Source organism: Eurosta solidaginis, chromosome X, assembly GCF_040869045.1.
Source record: "Eurosta solidaginis isolate ZX-2024a chromosome X, ASM4086904v1, whole genome shotgun sequence".
Taxonomy (NCBI): domain Eukaryota; kingdom Metazoa; phylum Arthropoda; class Insecta; order Diptera; family Tephritidae; genus Eurosta; species Eurosta solidaginis.
Genome location: NC_090324.1, coordinates 203,063,596 through 203,082,636, shown reverse-complemented (window position 1 = coordinate 203,082,636; position 19,041 = coordinate 203,063,596). Strand labels below are relative to the sequence as shown.

Below are 19,041 nucleotides of genomic sequence, written 5' to 3'. Positions count from 1 at the left end.
GAGATTACAAACGGGAAAAGATTATTGTTCAGCCTCATTCATGAAAGGTCCCGTCCTTACTTGTTTACTATTATCTTTATTCATTTGAGCTTACAATTCTTTATTTTTCAGTTTTGCTTTTTTCTAAACAACAGCTGTTGTGTGGTTATTTCGATGTAACCACCTACTTTTGTGGGTAAAAAATTATCTGGCCTCTTTCGCGGGTAGAATATCAGAAGGGTGTAAAAGTTGCCGCATGATTTCTTTACCGTGGTGAAGAATGTTGTTACCACACTAGAATCGGGCCGTAAGTCGCAAATTAACTGCTTGCGAAATAATTCTTTGTCTAGGTCACCAATGTAGCGGAAGCGTTTCTGTAACTTACCTCCAAGTTTTCGGATGCTAAATCAAGTATTAATTTGATGCGTTTAATTATATTTATTTAATTACAAAACTATCACAGCTACGTTATATTACACAAAAACTTATTTGCGTTTAGCTGGGGAATGAGTAGCTACTTAGAAAATATATCCGTCTCCGATGATGGTTCGCCAAATAGAGAGCGAGAGGATGTAGTTGAGGTACCGAACAGTGATTTTGATTTTCAGTGTCAAGGGCACGGCGAATTCAATCAGCTGTTGAGGTATTATATTGAATTAGATCATTAGGCTGACATCACATGCGCAAATGTAGAATGAAAGTCGCTACATATACCTTGCCTCTGGTAGGGAACGCTGAAGTTAGCAATTTTTTTCATCGAGGTTCAGATGAAAAATACACTACTTCGCGTGCCATCTTATGCAAGCTCTCATGTAAGTGAATATTTTCATAGCCTGGCACGTAACCATCGGCGAGTTTATATAGTGCAACAATTTCCTTTAAGAGATGGGGTTGGCCGTTGGGAGAGAACAGCTTGACTATAATTGGCGCGCTTTTACACTTTTCCGTTACCGCTTCTAAATCGCGCATTCTAAATGTTGCGTTACTCTGTATAGCTTACCAAAGATCTCGCCAAACACTCATCAGTAGTTTGGAAAATACCACTGATAACGACGTCAATGACAACACTGCTACAACAACAATTGCGCTATTTTGTAGCTCTGATAGTTACTACGCATGGTATTGATATTGGAGAAAGAGTGGAGAGCTGCAGTTAATCTTGCTTCTAGCTCACTGATAGCTTCCAGTTAGTTATCTCACCTTTTGACTCGCCGATGCCTTGCATTACTCTTTCCTCTGATTTTTTTATAATTGCATTGAGCTCTTCAATAATTAGCACTCATCCATTTTCCCTTGCATGTTATTTGTAGTTGCCAGTGGCGTTGTAGAAGATGAATTTTTTAAGTACTAGACTCCTCCGTTGTGTCAACGACATGGTTAGCAGAATTGGACTAAATTAACAGCGAATTAGGAAACAAGCGGTAATTTTTTGCGCGTAAAATATAGCGAAAAGTGAAAAACTCGAGTGCAAAGCAAAAACACGGCCTACTCTTTCAATAACATTTTTACTTTATAAGGGAAATATTTAACAACAACATAACGTAATCGCAAAAAATTTGTTGAGTTATTCCTTGTTGCTCCTTGCCAAGATCGCCTTGCCGTGGTCGTACGCGAGAAAATGTGGCCCTTGATAGCACATATAATAATAGTTTTCACTTTTCGCGGTTAACCCATAAATCAAAAACAATAAAAAAAGTGTTAAAAAATATACAATTTAATAAGCAGCTGCTTGAATTTCAAGTGGAAGTTTCAGCTTTTGTTGCTGGTGTTTGTTCCTGTTGCTGGTAATGAGTGTAGCGGATTTATTTTGAATTAGTGCATGTCCAAGTGACTGCGTATTGTATTTAATTTGTGTACCACCAAGAAATTTGTTTATCACCAAGTGAATTTTAACGTCCTGTGTAAACTTTTGTGTACCACCAAGATATTTTTAGACGGTTTTATTTAGCTTGGCTTGACAGGCTGGCTGGCTGGCTGGCCGGCACGAATTTTGTAATTGAAATTTAATTTAAACAAAAAACTCCGATAGGTGGCCCATGGATCGAAATATTTCAAAAAATCGTATTTGTGGTCCGATTTGGTTCATATTTGGAACACATAATACATATATAATATGCGTCGAAATGTTAGGAGTAATCAAACAATTGTATTCATCTAAAACAGAAGTTTTTATTAAAATTTACACAATTCACATGTGATCAACTAACCTAAAACAGAGGAATCAACAATTAAGGTTTTTTACTTCCAGTACTAAGTATTTTGATCGACAAAGTATTCACAACTTCAATTGATTAATTAATTTTATTCAATAGTATAATAACTTCAATGTTAAATTAAAATAGAAGATTTTATTATAATTTACAAAATTCACAGTGTGCTCAGCTTTCTTTGATATGCTCAGAAATTGTCTTCTTCTCATTGTCTTCTTCTAGTACCTTTCTCTTCCTTTCTCTTCCCACTTCTTCGTATCATCGTGTTGCTTTACATAAGGTGCGTTCGCATATACACAACTTAAATAAACAGAGTATTATACAAAGCTTGCATCTCCCTTTGGGGCAAGCAAATTAATTGGTATTAATTTGCTTAGTTAGAAATCGGAATTAGCTTTGTTATGTGGTATAGGCCCAAAGATGCTTTTCCTCGTCCAGTATCTATTCTGCAGATGGAGTCTGAAATCATGTCTACTATTTTAAAAGGACCAATCCTAATTTCATCCATTTTCGATCTGTTTAGTTTATTACTGGCCATAACGTAAACCATATCACCTTTTTCAAATTTATAATTTATTCGATTTTTGTCAAAAATTGCTTTATTTAGATTGTGGGACATTTTTGATCTAAGGAAAGCTATTTGTCGATCTTCTTCAAGCTTCCCAGGTTCAGCTCGCATTGTCAAACTCACAAGCAGCAAGTCGGTGGGCTCCCCACTTAATAAATACATTGGTGAATATCCTGTTATTGTGTGATTAGTCATATTATATGTTTTTATACAGTCTTTTGCTATTGGCGCCCAGGCAGTTTTCTTATCTGTACTGTTTATTGCACATCTGATTCTGTTGACCAGAGTTTGGTTCAACCTTTCGTTTAAACCATTCGAAAAAGGTGCGTCCACTGCTGTGAAAATTACTTCAATTGAGTTTTCTTTTAAATAATTTTTAAACTCTCTCGATTTTAGTGCCGGGTATTGATCTGAAAGTAATATTTCGATTTCCCAATGTGGCAAAATTGTTCATGTACCAATTTTATTAATTTTTTACTAAAGTTTTCCGAAAGGATAATTTCGTTTTTCTTTTCGTTCTTTTTATAACAAATGCCGTTTTCCATAATAGTATTTTTCAGATTTTTTAATTGAGAATTTTGTTTTTGATCACTCATTAATCTTCTATGGTGATAATATTCATTATTCTCAATTTATCCTCCTAATTTTCATTACTTTCATAAACGGGGTTTCTGCTTAAACAATCAGCTTCGGTATTATTCCTACCTGGATTGTATTTTATCTTAAAATTGTACTGTGATAAGTAATATGTCATGTCTCCTAGGTCATCATCTGTTCTATTTTTATACTCAGTTGAGCAGAGCTCACAGAGTATATTAAGTTTGATTGGATAACGGTTGGTTGTACATATATAAAGGAATCGAGATAGATATAGACTTCCATATATCAAAATAATCAGGATCGAAAAAAAATTTGATTGAGCCATGTCCGTCCGTCCGTTAACACGATAACTTGAGTAAATTTTGAGGTATCTTGATGAAATTTGGTATGTAGGTTCCTGAGCACTCATCTCAGATCGCTATTTAAAATGAACGATATCGGACTATAACCACTTTTTCGATATCGAAAATTTCGAAAAACCGAAAAAATGCGATAATTCATTGCCAAAGGCGGTTAAAGCGATGAAACTTGGTAGATGGGTTGACGTTATGACGCAGAATAGAAAACTAGTAAGATTTTGGACAATGGGCGTGGCACCGCCCACTTTTACAAGAAGGTAATTTAAAAGTTTTGCAAGCTGTAATTTGGCAGTCGTTGAAGATATCATGATGAAATTTGGCAGGAACGTTACTACTATTACTATATATGTGCTAAATAAAAATTAGCAAAATTGGATGAAGAACACGCCCACTTTTAAAAAAAAATTTTTTTTAAATTCAAATTTTAACAAAAAAGTTAATATCTTTACTGTATATAAGTAAATTAAGTCAAAATTCAACTCCAGTAATGATATGATGCAACAAAATCCAAAAATAAAAGAAAATTTCAAAATGGGCGTGGCTCCGCCCATTTTCATTTAGTTTGTCTAGAATACTTTTAATGCCATAAGTCGAACAAAAATTTACCAATCCTTCTCAAATTTGGTAGGTGCATAGACTATGTGACGGTAACTGTTCTCTGTGAAAATGGGCGAAATCGGTGGAAGCCACGCCCAGTTTTTATACACAGTCCACCGTCTGTCCTTCCGCTCGGCCGTTAACACAATAACTTGAGCAAAAACTGATATATCTTTACTAAACTTAGCCCACGTACTTATCTGAACTCAATTTATCTTGGTATAAAAAATGGCCGAAATCCGACCATAACCACGCCCACTTTATCGATATCGAAAATTACGAAAAATGAAAAAAATGCCATAATTATATACCAACTACGAAAAAAGGGATGAAACATGGTAACTGGATTGGTTTATTGACGCAAAATATAACTTTGGAAAAAACTTTGTAAAATGGGTGTGACACCTACCATATTAAGTAGAAGAAAATGAAAAAGTTCTACAAGGCGAAATCAACAGCCCTTGGAATCTTGGCAGGAATACTGTTAGTGGTATTGCATATATAAATAAATTAGCAGTACCCGACAGATGATTTTCTGGATCACCTGGTCCACATTTTGGTCGATATCGCGAGAACGCCTTCACATATACATCTAAGGGCCACTCGCTTCTAAAACCCTCATTAATACTTTTAATTTGATATCCATATCGTACAAACACATTCTAGAGTCACCCCTGGCCAACCCTAATGGCGATATCTCGAAAAGGCGACCACCTATATACCTAATGTCCACTCCCTCTTAAAATGCTCAGTAACACCTTTCGTTTGATACCCATATCGTACAAACATTCTAGAGTCACCCCTGGCCCACCCTAATGGCGATATCTCGAAAAGGCGTCCACCTATAGACCTAATGCCCACTCCCTCTTAAAATGCTCAGTAACACCTTTCGTTTGATACCCATATCGTACAAACATTCTAGAGTCACCCCTGGCCCACCCTAATGGCGATATCTCGAAAAGGCGTCCACATATAGACCTAATGCCCACTCCCTCTTAAAATGCTCAGTAACACCTTTCGTTTGATACCCATATCGTACAAACATTCTAGAGTCACCCTTGGTCCACCTTTATGGCGATATCTCGAAAAGGCGTCCACCTATAGAACTAAGGATTACTCCCTTTTAAAATACTCATTACCACCTTTCATTTGATACGCATATCGTACAAACACATTCTAGAGTCACCCTGGCCCACCCTGATGGCGATATCTCGAAAAGGCGTCCACCTATAGACCTAATGCCCATTCCCTCTTAAAATGCTCAGTAACACCTTTCGTTTGATACCCATATCGTACAAACATTCTAGAGTCACCCCTGGCCCACCCTAATGGCGATATCTCGAAAAGGCGTCCACCTATAGACCTAATGCCCACTCCCTCTTAAAATGCTCAGTAACACCTTTCGTTTGATATCCATATCGTACAAACATTCTAGAGTCACCCTTGGTCCACCTTTATGGCGATATCTCGAAAAGGCGTCCACCTATAGAACTAAGGATTACTCCCTTTTAAAATACTCATTACCACCTTTCATTTGATACCCATATCGTACAAAAACATTCTAGAGTCACCCCTGGCCGACCCTAATGGCGATATCTCGAAAAGGCGTCCACCTATAGACCTAATGCCCACTCCCTCTTAAAATGCTCAGTAACACCTTTCGTTTGATACCCATATCGTACAAACATTCTAGAGTCACCCCTGGCCCACCCTAATGGCGATATCTCGAAAAGGCGTCCACCTATAGACCTAATGCCCACTCCCTCTTAAAATGATCAGTAACACCTTTCGTTTGATACCCATATCGTACAAACACATTCTAGAGTCACCCCTGGCCCACCCTAATGACGATACCTCGAAAAGGCGTCCACCTATAGACCTCATGCCCACTTCCTCTTAAAATGCTCAGTAGCACCTTTCGTTTGATACCCATATCGTACAAACATTCTAGAGTCACCCTTGGTCCACCTTTATGGCGATATCTCGAAAAGGCGTCCACCTATAGAACTAAGGATTACTCCCTTTTAAAATACTCATTACCATCTTTCATTTGATACCCATATCATACAAACACATTCTAGAGTCACCCCTGGCCCACCCTAATGGCGACATTTCGAAAAGGCGTGCACCTATAGACCTAATGCCCACTCCCTCTTAAAATGCTCAGTAACACCTTTCATTTGATGCCCATATCGTACAACTAGAGACACCCCTGGTCCACCTTTATGGCGATATCTCGAAACGGCGTCCACCTATGGAACTAAGGATCACTGCATTTCAAAATACTCATTAACAGCTTTCATTTGATACCCATATCATACAAACACATTCTAGAGTCACCCCTGGCCCACCCTAATGGCGACATTTCGAAAAGGCGTGCACCTATAGACCTAATGCTCACTCCCTCTTAAAATGCTCAGTAACACCTTTCGTTTTATACCCATATCGTACAAACATTCTAGAGTCACCCTTGGTCCACCTTTATGGCGATTTCTCGAAAAGGCGTTCACCTATAAAACTAAAGCCCATTCCCTTTTAAAATACTCATTATCACCTTTCATTTGATACCCATATCGTACAAACACATTCTAGAGTCAGCCCTGGTCCACCTTTATGGCGATATCCCTAAATGGCGTCCATCCATAGAACTATGGCCTACTCTCTCTTAAAATACTCTTTAATACCTTCCATTTGATACACATGTCATTCAACCACATTCCAGGGTTACCCTAGGTTCATTTTCCTACATGGTGATTTTCCTTATTTTGTCTCCATATCTCTCAACTGAGTATGTAATGTTCGGTTACACCCGAACTTAGCCTTCCTTACTTGTTAATATTCAAATTTTCCAAAGGCTTGTGATCTGTGTAGATGGTAAATGAAGTTCCTATTAACCAATGTTGCAAAAATTTCAAACTTTCTTTTATGACTAAACATTCTAAAAATTCTTTTTCTTTTTTTGGGATTCATTCAGTTTTTTGGAAAAATATGCTACTGGTTTCATTTCGCCATCTTTTTGCGTTTGCTTCACAATCGCACCTATTCCTTTGATGCTTGCATCCGTGAATATGAAAGTTGGAGCTTTATTATCAAAAATAGCCAGAATTGGTGATGAACATAAATGGTTTTTTATCGTTAGAAAGGCTTTTTCACAGTCAACTGACCAATAGTACTTAACATTCTTTCTAAGTAAATTATGTAGGGGTTCCAAGATCATTGTTGCATTCGGAATATACTTATTATAAAAATTTACTTTACCTAGAAATTGTCTGATTTGCTTTTTACATTGTGGTGCTGGAAAATCCGCTATAGACTTAAGGTTGTCTTTCAGAGGTGTTATTGTATTTTCCTTTATTAAATGTCCTAAGTATCGTACAGCTCGTGCCGCAAATTTACAATTTGTTAGTTTCAAACGAAATCCTTCTTCGACTATAGCATCTAATAGTCGGGATAAATGTACTATATGTTCATCGAAAGTTTTTGAAAAGATCATAATGTCATCGATGTAATTAATTACAAAATTTGATAGGTTATGTTTTCGTATTATGTTCGATAAGATCCTTTGGAAAATTGCTGGGGATGTCTTTAATCCGAAGGGCAGACATGTCCACTGGTAATGACCCTCCTGTGTAACAAAACCAGTCTTTCTCCTATCACTAATACTATGTTCAAACAGAAAAATAAATTGAGGAAATTTCTATTTGAATTGAGTGCTGTTCATACAACTCGATTTAGCTTACACAATAGTAATTTGATAGCTGGTTGGCTCATCTCTACAGCAAGAACATACCTTTGTTCAGACTGTCAAAATGTGCGTGTTGGTATTAGGCGAATGAAATGGAATGAAAACATAAAACTTTGAAATTTTTGTGTGTTGTAAGAAAATGTGTTCAATGTTTTGGTTTCATTTTGAGTTTGCCATCTTCTTTTGACAATCCCTACTCCAGTGAAATGAAAGACATAAAATCAGCTGATGAGATGAGCCAACCATATAGTTCAGCCGTGCGTAGCTGACGTTTAAATATACTCAATAAACACACTTTACAATGTTGCATTTGCAGTTTGAAACAATTTATTACGCAATTTTTTTTAAATTGGCAATTTATTATTACAATTTATTATATGACAAATTGCGTAATAAATTGCCCAAATAGTATAAATTGCCAATTTGGTGTGTGATTGAACCTAGTATAACTCTTAGTGGTATAGACCAAAACGCCGAATTGATGTCAAGAGTTGTGAAATATTTACAATTTATTGTCTTTACCATTAGGTCTTCTATTAAAGGAAACGGCTGTGACGGTGGAATTATAATCTTGTCTTTTTCCCTTCATCGCGTTTATATGCCAACGTCACTGGCGCTGCGAATGGGCTGTAAGATTCTTCAATTAATTTATGACTTCGTAGCTGCCGAATTTGTTTTTCTATCTCCATTTTGTCATCTAATGAGCACCTGTATGGTCTTTTTGAGCAGTATTTTTCTATTTCAAGGTCTATAAATGCTTCATAATTTTTTACTTGACCTACATCATATTTGTCTTTCGCAAAAATATTTTTATAAGTATTTAGTAAAGCATAAATTTCTTTTCTTTGGTCATCTTTTAAATGCTCAATGTCTATATCGAAGTTATCTATATTTATTCCTTCATTGAAATTTATTTCAAATTCATTGTTTGTTTCTATTGGAATATTACTTTCAATTAATTTTGGGTTAGCACTTTCTTGAAGTTGGATATTTAGATTCCTATCATGGGTCAACCCAAACTCCTTTATTGTGTCTAATCCCAAGAGTAGATCATAATTTAAAGTTCAATCACTACATTTAAAAGCATGTATTTTTTTCTTTATATTTAATATCTCTCCATCTAGCTTTATTAGCCCTTTAGTTCTTCCCCCATCTCCAATCGTCTTGAATTTACTTTCAATATCATTTTTAATTATATTATTGACATTTATTAGGTTAGAATTTATAAGGGTGATGTTTGAGCCTGGGTCATAAATGCCTGTGCACTCTAATTTATTATTCAACACAACCTTTACTTCAATGAGGGGGGAACTTCTAGTTTTTTGGGTTCTCCATCTCATCTATTTCCAAAACTAAGTTTGTAGAGTGTTTTGTACTAACGTTTTTGTCATCATCTTTGAACCAGCATGAATCTTCGGAGTGGAACCTGTTTTTCTTTAGTTTTTTGAATCAAGTTTGACATGGTTGTTTATTATTTGAGTTTGTGCCTGGTTTTATGTTTTTTTTGGGAGTATTAGGTCCTTTTGAAAGATTTTTAATCAGATTTTCATGCATTCTTAGTTCATTAAACAGAATTGTAGTATTTTCTAGCTCTTGTCTATCTAATTTGTTAATAATGAATATTGGTAATCCTGCAACAATCAAATCAGTCAATGTTCTGGTATCTATATTTTTATTATATTGTATTAATAAACGTTCTTTTTTTAATGCAAAGTCGAGCAGAGAACCATTCAAATATTTGTAGGTTAATGCATAAATGATTGAAGACCAATTTTTACTAGCAAATGTTTTTATGAAATTGTCTTTCCAAATTTGCCATCCAGAGTCTAGGCCATGTTTTATTCGCATTGATTCATACCAATTTTTTCAGAGTCATTTAAAAGTAATCTTAGGATGCCAATTTTTTCTGTATCAAGTGTTAATTCTAATCTACCACATTCATTTTCAAAGGTCTGCAACCATTGATTTGCGTTTGTTGTTTTACAATCAAATTTTGTTAGAACCACTTTCTCAAACAGCTTGTTTAAATTCCTATTCTTCTCTTTGTTGGTGTCGTTTTCACTTATTTTCATTAAAATGCTAATTAAGTTTTCATCTGCTGTTGTTTGTTGTAATTTTTCTGGACTTGGTGTACTTTGCGTAATTTCTTCTAGCAGATAATCGTTAAACATCATATTCCCACTCCCATCGACATATAAAGCTAGAACTTCATGTGGCATAGACACCCAAACATTTCTAAACTGACCCCGTTTTTGTAGAGTCTTCTTTACCTTTAGAAATTCTGGTAGCTTTGTTAGTTGGAGGTGGTTTTTAACTGCTTGATAATTTAGAGGTAACTTATATTTCTTTCCATCTTCAGTAGTAAGAGATTTAATGGCGACGGTGTTACTCTTTTGATCCTCATCTGCTACCAATTCAATTTCAAGCTGTAATCTTGCCATTATCTACTTATCCAAAACTCAGAAAATTGTTGATTTATAATATGCGTCGAAATGTTAGGAGTAATCAAACAATTGTATTCATCTAAAACAGAAGTTTTTATTAAAATTTACACAATTCACATGTGATCAAGTAACCTAAAACAGAAGAATCAACAATTAAGGTTTTTTACTTCCAGTACTAAGTATTTTGATCGACAAAGTATTCACAACTTCAATTGATTAATTAATTTTATTTAATAGTATAATAACTTCAATGTTAAATTAAAATAGAAGATTTTATTATAACTTACAAAATTCACAGTGTGCTCAGCTTTCTTTGATATGCTCAGAAATTGTTTTCTTCTCATTGTCTTCTTCTAGTACCTTCCTCTTCCTTTCTCTTCCCACTTCTTCGTATCATCGTGTTGCTTTACATAAGGTGCGTTCGCATATACACAACTTAAATAAACAGAGTAATATACAAAGCTTACACATATATGTATAGAAAGCGACCTATGAAAAAAAATCGCCGCTAGGTGCAAGGATCGAGATGTTAAAAAAAACGTATTTGTGGTCCGATTTGGTCCATATTTGGAACACACAATACTGTGACGAATATTAGTGTCACTAGATGATACTCACATCACTAAGCGGTTATTAAATAAATGCACAACAACAATAAAGCAAGCTGCCACTGTTGGTACGTAAACAAATCAATCATCATTTACACACATATGTACTTACCAGGCAGCGAAGAGATACTCGCAAACACATGTGGTACTCACATATACACACGCATACGGCTGTGCGAGAGGCTATAAACTACAAATACACATGCGTATAGCTGGTATCCAAGTAGTAGGTTCTATAAGGAGAATCGTCTAGACATTTGGAGAAATATGAGGACAAATATGAGCACAAGCTGAGTAGTAAGGAAGCAGTTTGATTTAAACACGCAATTAGTTGTGAAGTAAGAGTTATCTTGAAGTACACTCAAAGTAGTCTAATAAAGACCATTTTGCATTATTGAATATTCGAGTTATTTATTCAACAATTTAGCGATTCGAACGCTAGCAGAAGGTTTGGAGTAAGCGGAATCTCCCCAAATTCGTTAGAATTGGTATCAGAAGAGGAATTGTTGAATAAATTCCAGAGTTACAGAGTAAAAGAAGGACATGGCAAAGTGGAGTGAATTGAAGATCCAGCAACTGAAGAAGGAGTTGGAGAGCCGTGGATTGAATACAACTGGCAATAAACTCGAACTTCAGGCACGAATACGAGAAGCAATGGAAACAGGAGGAATTAACGTGGCAGAGTATGTATTTCATCTTGATGAAGATGAGAGAAAAAATTGGAGGAGAAAAACGAAACGTCGCAGACAGTTACGAGCACAGACTTCAATATGATATTGGCTGCAATATCTGCACAAACGTTGACAATGGCATCTCAACTGTAATCACAGGAGACACGTATAACATCCAAGATGGAAGCACAGGAGGCACGTATTTCAGAAATGTTGCAAATATCATCTCAACTGAAGGAATAGAAGACATATTTGGCATTCAATTTGGAAACACAAGAGGAGGGCTTATCATTGCAGGTGGCACAAATTTCTTCGCAGTTAAAAGCACATGGAGCAAGGCTATCATCAAAACTGGAAGCGCAGGATGCAAAAATGTCTCAGTTTCAGGCAGAATTCGATTATGGAGCAGTTACAGATAAAGCTCGTATGGAGCAGTTACAGATAAAGTGCCCAGCAGTTTCAGCGAGTAATCCAAAGATAAGAGCGCCATCCTTTGACGGTTCTGTTTCTTTTCAGGTATTTCAGCTTCAATTAGAGAAGATGTTAGCAGGGAACAACTCGAATGCGGAAGATAAAGTTGCTGCACTTTTCGTGGCATTGGAATGGACTGCAGCTGAAATCTTATAGACTTTTCCAGAGTACGAGCGGAACAGTTATGGAGCATTGGTGGCCGCTGTCGGGATACGTGACGGAAGTGAGCACAGGAAATAAATGTACCAAATTGAGTTGCAAAACCGTTACCAAAAGGCGAATGAGACTTTGCAGGAATTTGCGTCGGATGTTGAAAGATTGGCTCATCTCGCAAATGCAGACGCAACCGTGGAATACACCGAAAGGGTAAAATCCAGAGCTTTATTAATGGAATACGGGACATTGAAACAAAGCGAGCGACATACGCAAATCCAAAGCCAACATTTGCTGAAACAGTATCCTATGCGCTGACTCAGGAAACAGCATCGCTTCTGTGTAAGCCAGTTTTCAAAGCACGCCGTGTGGAAGTAGAAAGGCTAGACTGAGTGAACACAAAATTGGAGGCGCTCAAAGGATCGCAAAAGCGGAGTAATAGAGTAATCAAATACTTCAAATGCGGGAAGTCAGGTCACATTGCACGTCATTGCGGTCTTGACCCTAGTGGTTCCAACAGCATGGGTGGTCTTCAGTGCAAAGCTGGAGGAGCTGATCAAGAGCGAGTCAGATTTAAAGGTCGAGAACTTGCCCCAACTATTGAATGTCCTGTGATATCTGTATTACAAATCGGAAGAAAATCGAGCAGTCTTACCGTTAGAGGAAACGTGGACGGCAAAGAGCATGTACTGAGATGATACGGGGGAATCTCATTCCTTAATCCGATCTGACTTGGTCAACTGGAGAGTAAAACCGTTACCTGAAGCAAGAGTGTTTACGGTCACTGGCAAGTATAACCAAGTCCAAGGAGAGGTGGTATGTGCGGTCTTAATTGGAAAGGTCGCGGTTTTACACAAATTCGTTGTGGTAGAGATCGTTGATGAAGGCATATTGGGAGTGGACTTCTTAGTTGACCATGACATCAGGATCGACATGCAAAGAAGGAATATGCGCTATAAGAACCAAGATGTACCACTCAACTTCAGTTTGAAGAAAGGGTTCAGCAGTAAGCGAGTGCTGGTGGAGGCAATTCGACAAAGACCACCAAAGTCAAAGGCAGTAGATCGGGCAAAGGTTGATAAGGCGAATGGGCCAAACAAAGCAAAATCAAAGATACCTGCGAGAGAAACACTGGCATTGACAAACCCAAATGAACGCACTAAAAGGATGGAAAGAATTTTCCAGAAAGAATGCAAGGGTAGTTTCAAGCCACGGCGCACTACTGTTGTGAAACGTCGAGACGATACTGATGATGCCAAGTCAATCCGTCAAGATCAAGTTCTGCAAAGTAGTTCATTGGCCAAATAACAGAGAGTGAGGGAACGGTCCCGGATAATGAGTAGTAGGATGAAACACAGATACGACAAGAACAATAATTCGGAAGGTTTCCTGGTGGGAGATTTGGTACTGCTATATAACCGGAAAGGTGTTCCAACCAAAGTTTGGTGCAGTTGGAAAGGTCCATACAAAGTTTTGAAGAGGATCAGAAATACCACCTACCGCATACAAACCATTGGGAAACCACGAAATAGAAGGGTGGTTCCTTTGGAGAGGCTATCAGCGGTTAGATCGAGAGATTTTTCTGATCGGGACGACCAGACTTAGGTGGACGACAGTATGACGAATATTAGTATCACTAAGTTATACTCACGTCACTAAGCGGTTATTAAATAAAGCCACAACAACAATAATGCAAGCTACCACTGTTGGTATAGACAAATCAATCATAATTTATACACATATGTACATACGAGGCAACGAAAAGATACCGGCAAACACATATAATCATCAGCCTAAGTAGTACCCACATATACACATGCATATGGCTATGCGAGAGGCTATAAACTATAAATACACATGCATATAGCTGGTAACCAAGTAGTAGATCCTAGAAGGAGAAAAATCAAGACATTTGGAGAAATATGAGGACAAGGCAACAGAGACTATAAAAGCAGCACAAGCTGGGTAGTAAGGAAGCAGTTTGATTTAAACACGCAATTAGTTGTGAAGTAAGAGTTATTGTGAAGTACACTCAAAGTAGTCTAATAAAGACCATTTTACATTATTGAATATTGGAGTTATTTATTCAACAATTTGGCGATTCGAATGTTAGCAGAAAGTTTGGAATAAGCGGAATATCCCTAAATTCGTTGCAATACATACATGAATAGAAAGCGACCTATGATGTCCGATTTGGATCTTATGTGGAAACAATATTACATACAGTCCGGTAGAAGTGACATCAAAATATTTTGGAGTTCGAAGAGGGACAAGCATATGTGGCGCAGAGTCGAGTAAAGTCTTTGGAAGGATTATGTATTGAGGACTTCAGTTGTAACAAATTGTCACGAAAGAGTCCTTGTAATAATGACTCACTAAATGAACTAAATAGAATGAGAAATAATAAGCAATTAAATAAAGATTAAAAACTTGAAAATAAAATAATTTAAAAAAACTTTAAGCTAAACAGTTTTATTGAAAATAATAATTCAATGAAGTAATAATAATACTAAAAGCTAGAAAATAATTAGATAGGTCCTAGGTACTAGTCATCACACTCCTCATCAATCTATGGCGTTGATCAAACAATTAAATAAAAGCGTTGGACGCATCAGATTTCTATTTATAGTCATATATAAGACAAACTGAACCTTAACCCATTAGTGCTCACACATAAAACCATTTGAGATAGGTGATTGAAGTTTTCAGCAAATATTTTTATTGATATTCAACGGCTAACTTTAGTTTTTCAAAAAAATATCTCAAAAGATGTGGGCGTGGTGGAGCGTATGATATATCACACATAAACGTATACGGAGGGCAGATTCTATGAAAATAAAATAAAATCATATGCATGGGTTTTGAACAAATCGACATTTTATTTATAATTATATTAAGGGCCTCATTCTGTATTCCGAACGATAGCTCATACGAACGATTCGTCTCCAAAAGATTTCGGCTAACAATGGTATTCTATATCATTTTCGTTCGGCCTTTACGTTTCCTACTTTTCGTCACACATAAAGGCGAAATCAATTGTCAATTGATTTGTTTCCATCGTTTAGCATAGTACAAATTCACTAGCGATTCGTCTCTGAGGCGAAACGAACGTTCGTAATAGAGAATGAAGCACTAAGTATTGATGCATTTTAGATTTCTTAGAATTTGCATAGTCAGTTGGCATGCTATTTGTAAAAACAGTTATCTGGATGCAATCCACAATTGCACTTCATGCATATACATTTTTTACACTTGCCACAGTTTTTCATCGACGCTGAGTTTTTGAGAAATTCACGTAGTGCTTTACTCCTTCGTACATAGTCTCGTTTTCTCGTTTCCTCTTTCGTGCTGAAACTGGATGAAGTTCTATTGGTTTTGAAACTACACCTCTTGTGAAACGTCTTATGAATCCGAGAAAAGTTAATTGTGGATGTGATTCACGAAAAAACATCCATAAGTTTACAATTTCACCATTTAGGCAAAATCTGAAAATGGCTCAATACCATTTCCTTGACCTAATTCGGTAAGCTGCTCTTTGCTGGTCGAAGAGATAGACGCCAACCATTCCGGAATTATACCCTTTGATGATGTTTCTTTCTGGCTGTTGTCTAAGTTCAAAATCACCCTGCCGTAGACTAATATGACTGTAACTTATGTAGTTTTCAACCGATTTTTAACATTTTACCAGTTTTTTAGCCAAAATTACATTTTTGAAAACTACATACACACTTTTAAGAATTTGTTTGGAAATTTGTGTGTGGTTACAAAACAACGAACTATTAAAACATGTTGGTTTATTGGGTGATAACACACAAGTGTGTAAGTCATTATAGAGAAAAATTAAGGAAGGCTAAGTTCGGTTGTAACCGAACATTACATACTCAGCTGAGAGCTTCGGAGACAAAATAAGGCAAAATCACCATGTAGGAAAACCTAGGGTAACCCTGGAATGTGTTTGTATGACATGAGTATCAAATGGAAGGTATTAAAGGGTATTTTAAAAGGGAGTGGGCCATAGTTATATAGGTGGGAGCCATTTCGGGATATCGCCATAAAGGTGGACCAGGGGTGATTATAGAATGTGTTTGTACGATATGGGTATCAAGTGAAAGGTGGTAATGAGTATTTTAAAAGGGAGTGATCCTTAGTTCTATTGGTGGACACCTTTTCGAGGTATCGCCATAAAGGTGGACCGGGGTGACTCTAGAATGCGTTTATACGATATGGTATTAAATGAAATGTGTTAATGATTATTTAAAAGGGAGTGGGCCTTAGTTCTATAGGTGGTTGGCTTTTCGATATATCGTCATAAAGGTGGACTGGGGGTGACTCTAGAATGTGTTTGTACGATATGGGTATCAAATCAAAAGTGGTAATGAGTATTTTAAAAAGGAGTGATCCTTAGTTCTTTAGGTGGACTCCTTTTTTTCAAGTTACCGCCCTAAAGGTGGACCAGGGGTGACTCTATAATGTGTTTGTACGATATGGAAATCAAATGAAAGGTGTTAATGAGTATTTTAAAAGGGAGTGGGCTTTAGTTCTATAGGTGGACGCCTTTTCGAGATATCGCCATAAAGATGGACCAGTGGTGACTCTAGAATTTGTTTGTCGCCATAAAGGTGGACCAGGGGTGACTTTAGAATGTGTTTGTACAACATGGGTATCAAATGAAATTTGTTAATAAGTATTTTAAAAGGGAGTGTTCCTTAGTTCTGTAGGTGGACGCCTTTTCGAGATATCGCCATAAAGGTGGACCAGGTGTGACTCTATAATATATTTGTACGATATGGATATCAAATTAAAAGTATCATTGAGGGTTTTAGAACGGAGTGGCCCTTAGTTGTATATGTGAAGGCGTTTTCGAGATATCTACCAACATGTGGACCAAGGTGACCCAGAACATCATCTGTCGGGTACCGCTAATTTATTTATATATATAATACCACAAACAGTATTCATGACAATATTTCAAAGGCTTTTGATTTCGCCCTGCAGAACTTTTTCATTTTATTCTACTTAATGTGGTAGGTGTCACACCAATTTTACAAAGATTTTTCTAAAGTTATATTTTGCGTCAATAAACCAATCCAACCATGTTTTATTCCTTTTTTCAAATTTGATATAAAATTATGGCATTTTTTTCATTTTTCGTAGCTTTCGATATCGAAAAAGTGTTCGTGGCCATAGCCGGGGTTAGGCCATTTTTTATACCAAGACATAGTGACTTCAGATAAGTACGTAAACTAAGTTTAGTAAAGATATATCGATTTTTGCTCAAGTTATCGTGTTAACGGCCGAGCGGAAGGACAGACGGCCGGCTGTGTATAAAAACTGGGCGTGGCTTCAACCGTTTTCGCCCATTTTCATAGAAAATAGTTACCGTCATAGAATCTATGCCCGTACCAAATTTTACAAGGATTGATAAATTTTTGTTCCACTTATGGCATTAAAAGTATTCTAGGCAAATTGAATGAAAAATATCGGAGCCAAGCCCATTTTGAAATTTTCTTTTATTTTTGTATTTTTTTGAACCATATGAACCATTTGAACCATGAACTGGAGTTAAATGTTGACACAATTGACTTATATGCTGTAAAGGTATTAAATTTTTTGTTAAAATTTGACTTAAACATTTTTTTTTTTTAAGTGGGCGTTTTCGTCATCCCATTTTGCTAATTTTTATTTGGCACATATATAGGAATAGGAGTAACGTTCCTTCCAAATTTCATCATGATATCCTCAACGGCTGCCAAATTACAGCTTGGAAAACTTTTAAATTTCCTTCTTCTAAAAGTGGGCGGTGCCACGCCCATTGTCCATAATTTCACGATTTTCCATTCTGCGTCATAAGGTCAACCCACCTACCAAGTTTCGTCGCTTTTTCCTTCTTTGGTAATGAATTATCGCACTTTTTCGGTTTTCGAAATTTTCGATATCGAAAAAGTGGGCGTGGTTATAGTCCGATTTCGTTCATTTTAAATAGCTTATTTATACTAAATTATTCTAAACATATTCTTACATACATGTTTACTTTAAACTTTACATACCTACTTATTCTAAACATATTCTTAAACACATATTTACGTTAAACCTTACATACTTAAATATCTACATACAAATCGACACAAATGTGTACCTTCATATTTGTGTTGATTTGTGACGTCTGTGGGAAATGCAGTATCAGCAAATTTGCCTAAATTGGTTTGGTCGCGCGGTGCACACACATCTATATTAAATCGTGAGACTTGCGCTATCAGCAACACACGGTGTGCCTGAAGCAAGTTTAATTGAAGGGTCAAAGCACAACCGATTTTCTCGTGTATTTTTATTTTATGGACCAAATTAAGTCAGAATCCAAAATTTAAGCTTTTTCTAGGCAGCCGTTTTTGAGAAAATTCTATTTAAATTTTGAAAATTACAAAAAATCAGTACTAACTTTTTTGATATAAGTAAGATCTTGTCTACGTAAATAATTTTCTAGAATAAATACCTTTGTTTATATATTTCGATTCTTGGAAAAAGTTTCTATGTTCAGTATATGAGAATTATACATTTATAATTTCGTAAACAAGTACAGACAGACGAATTTGCGTGAAACATAAATATTTCAGGGTGATAGGTTGTGTGAAATTGTGG

General features: G+C 36.4%; 1 long non-coding RNA gene across 1 annotated transcript in view; it reads right to left on the bottom strand.

Annotated features, from left to right (window-relative positions):
* Positions 1-10,807: 10,807 nt before the first annotated feature.
* The window catches only part of LOC137234326 (uncharacterized), a 165,959-nt gene continuing 157,725 nt past the window's right edge, over positions 10,808-19,041 (bottom strand). The window contains exon 3 of the long non-coding RNA XR_010947803.1: positions 10,808-10,937. This is a non-coding gene — a long non-coding RNA (uncharacterized lncRNA). The remainder of the gene's footprint in view (positions 10,938-19,041) is intronic.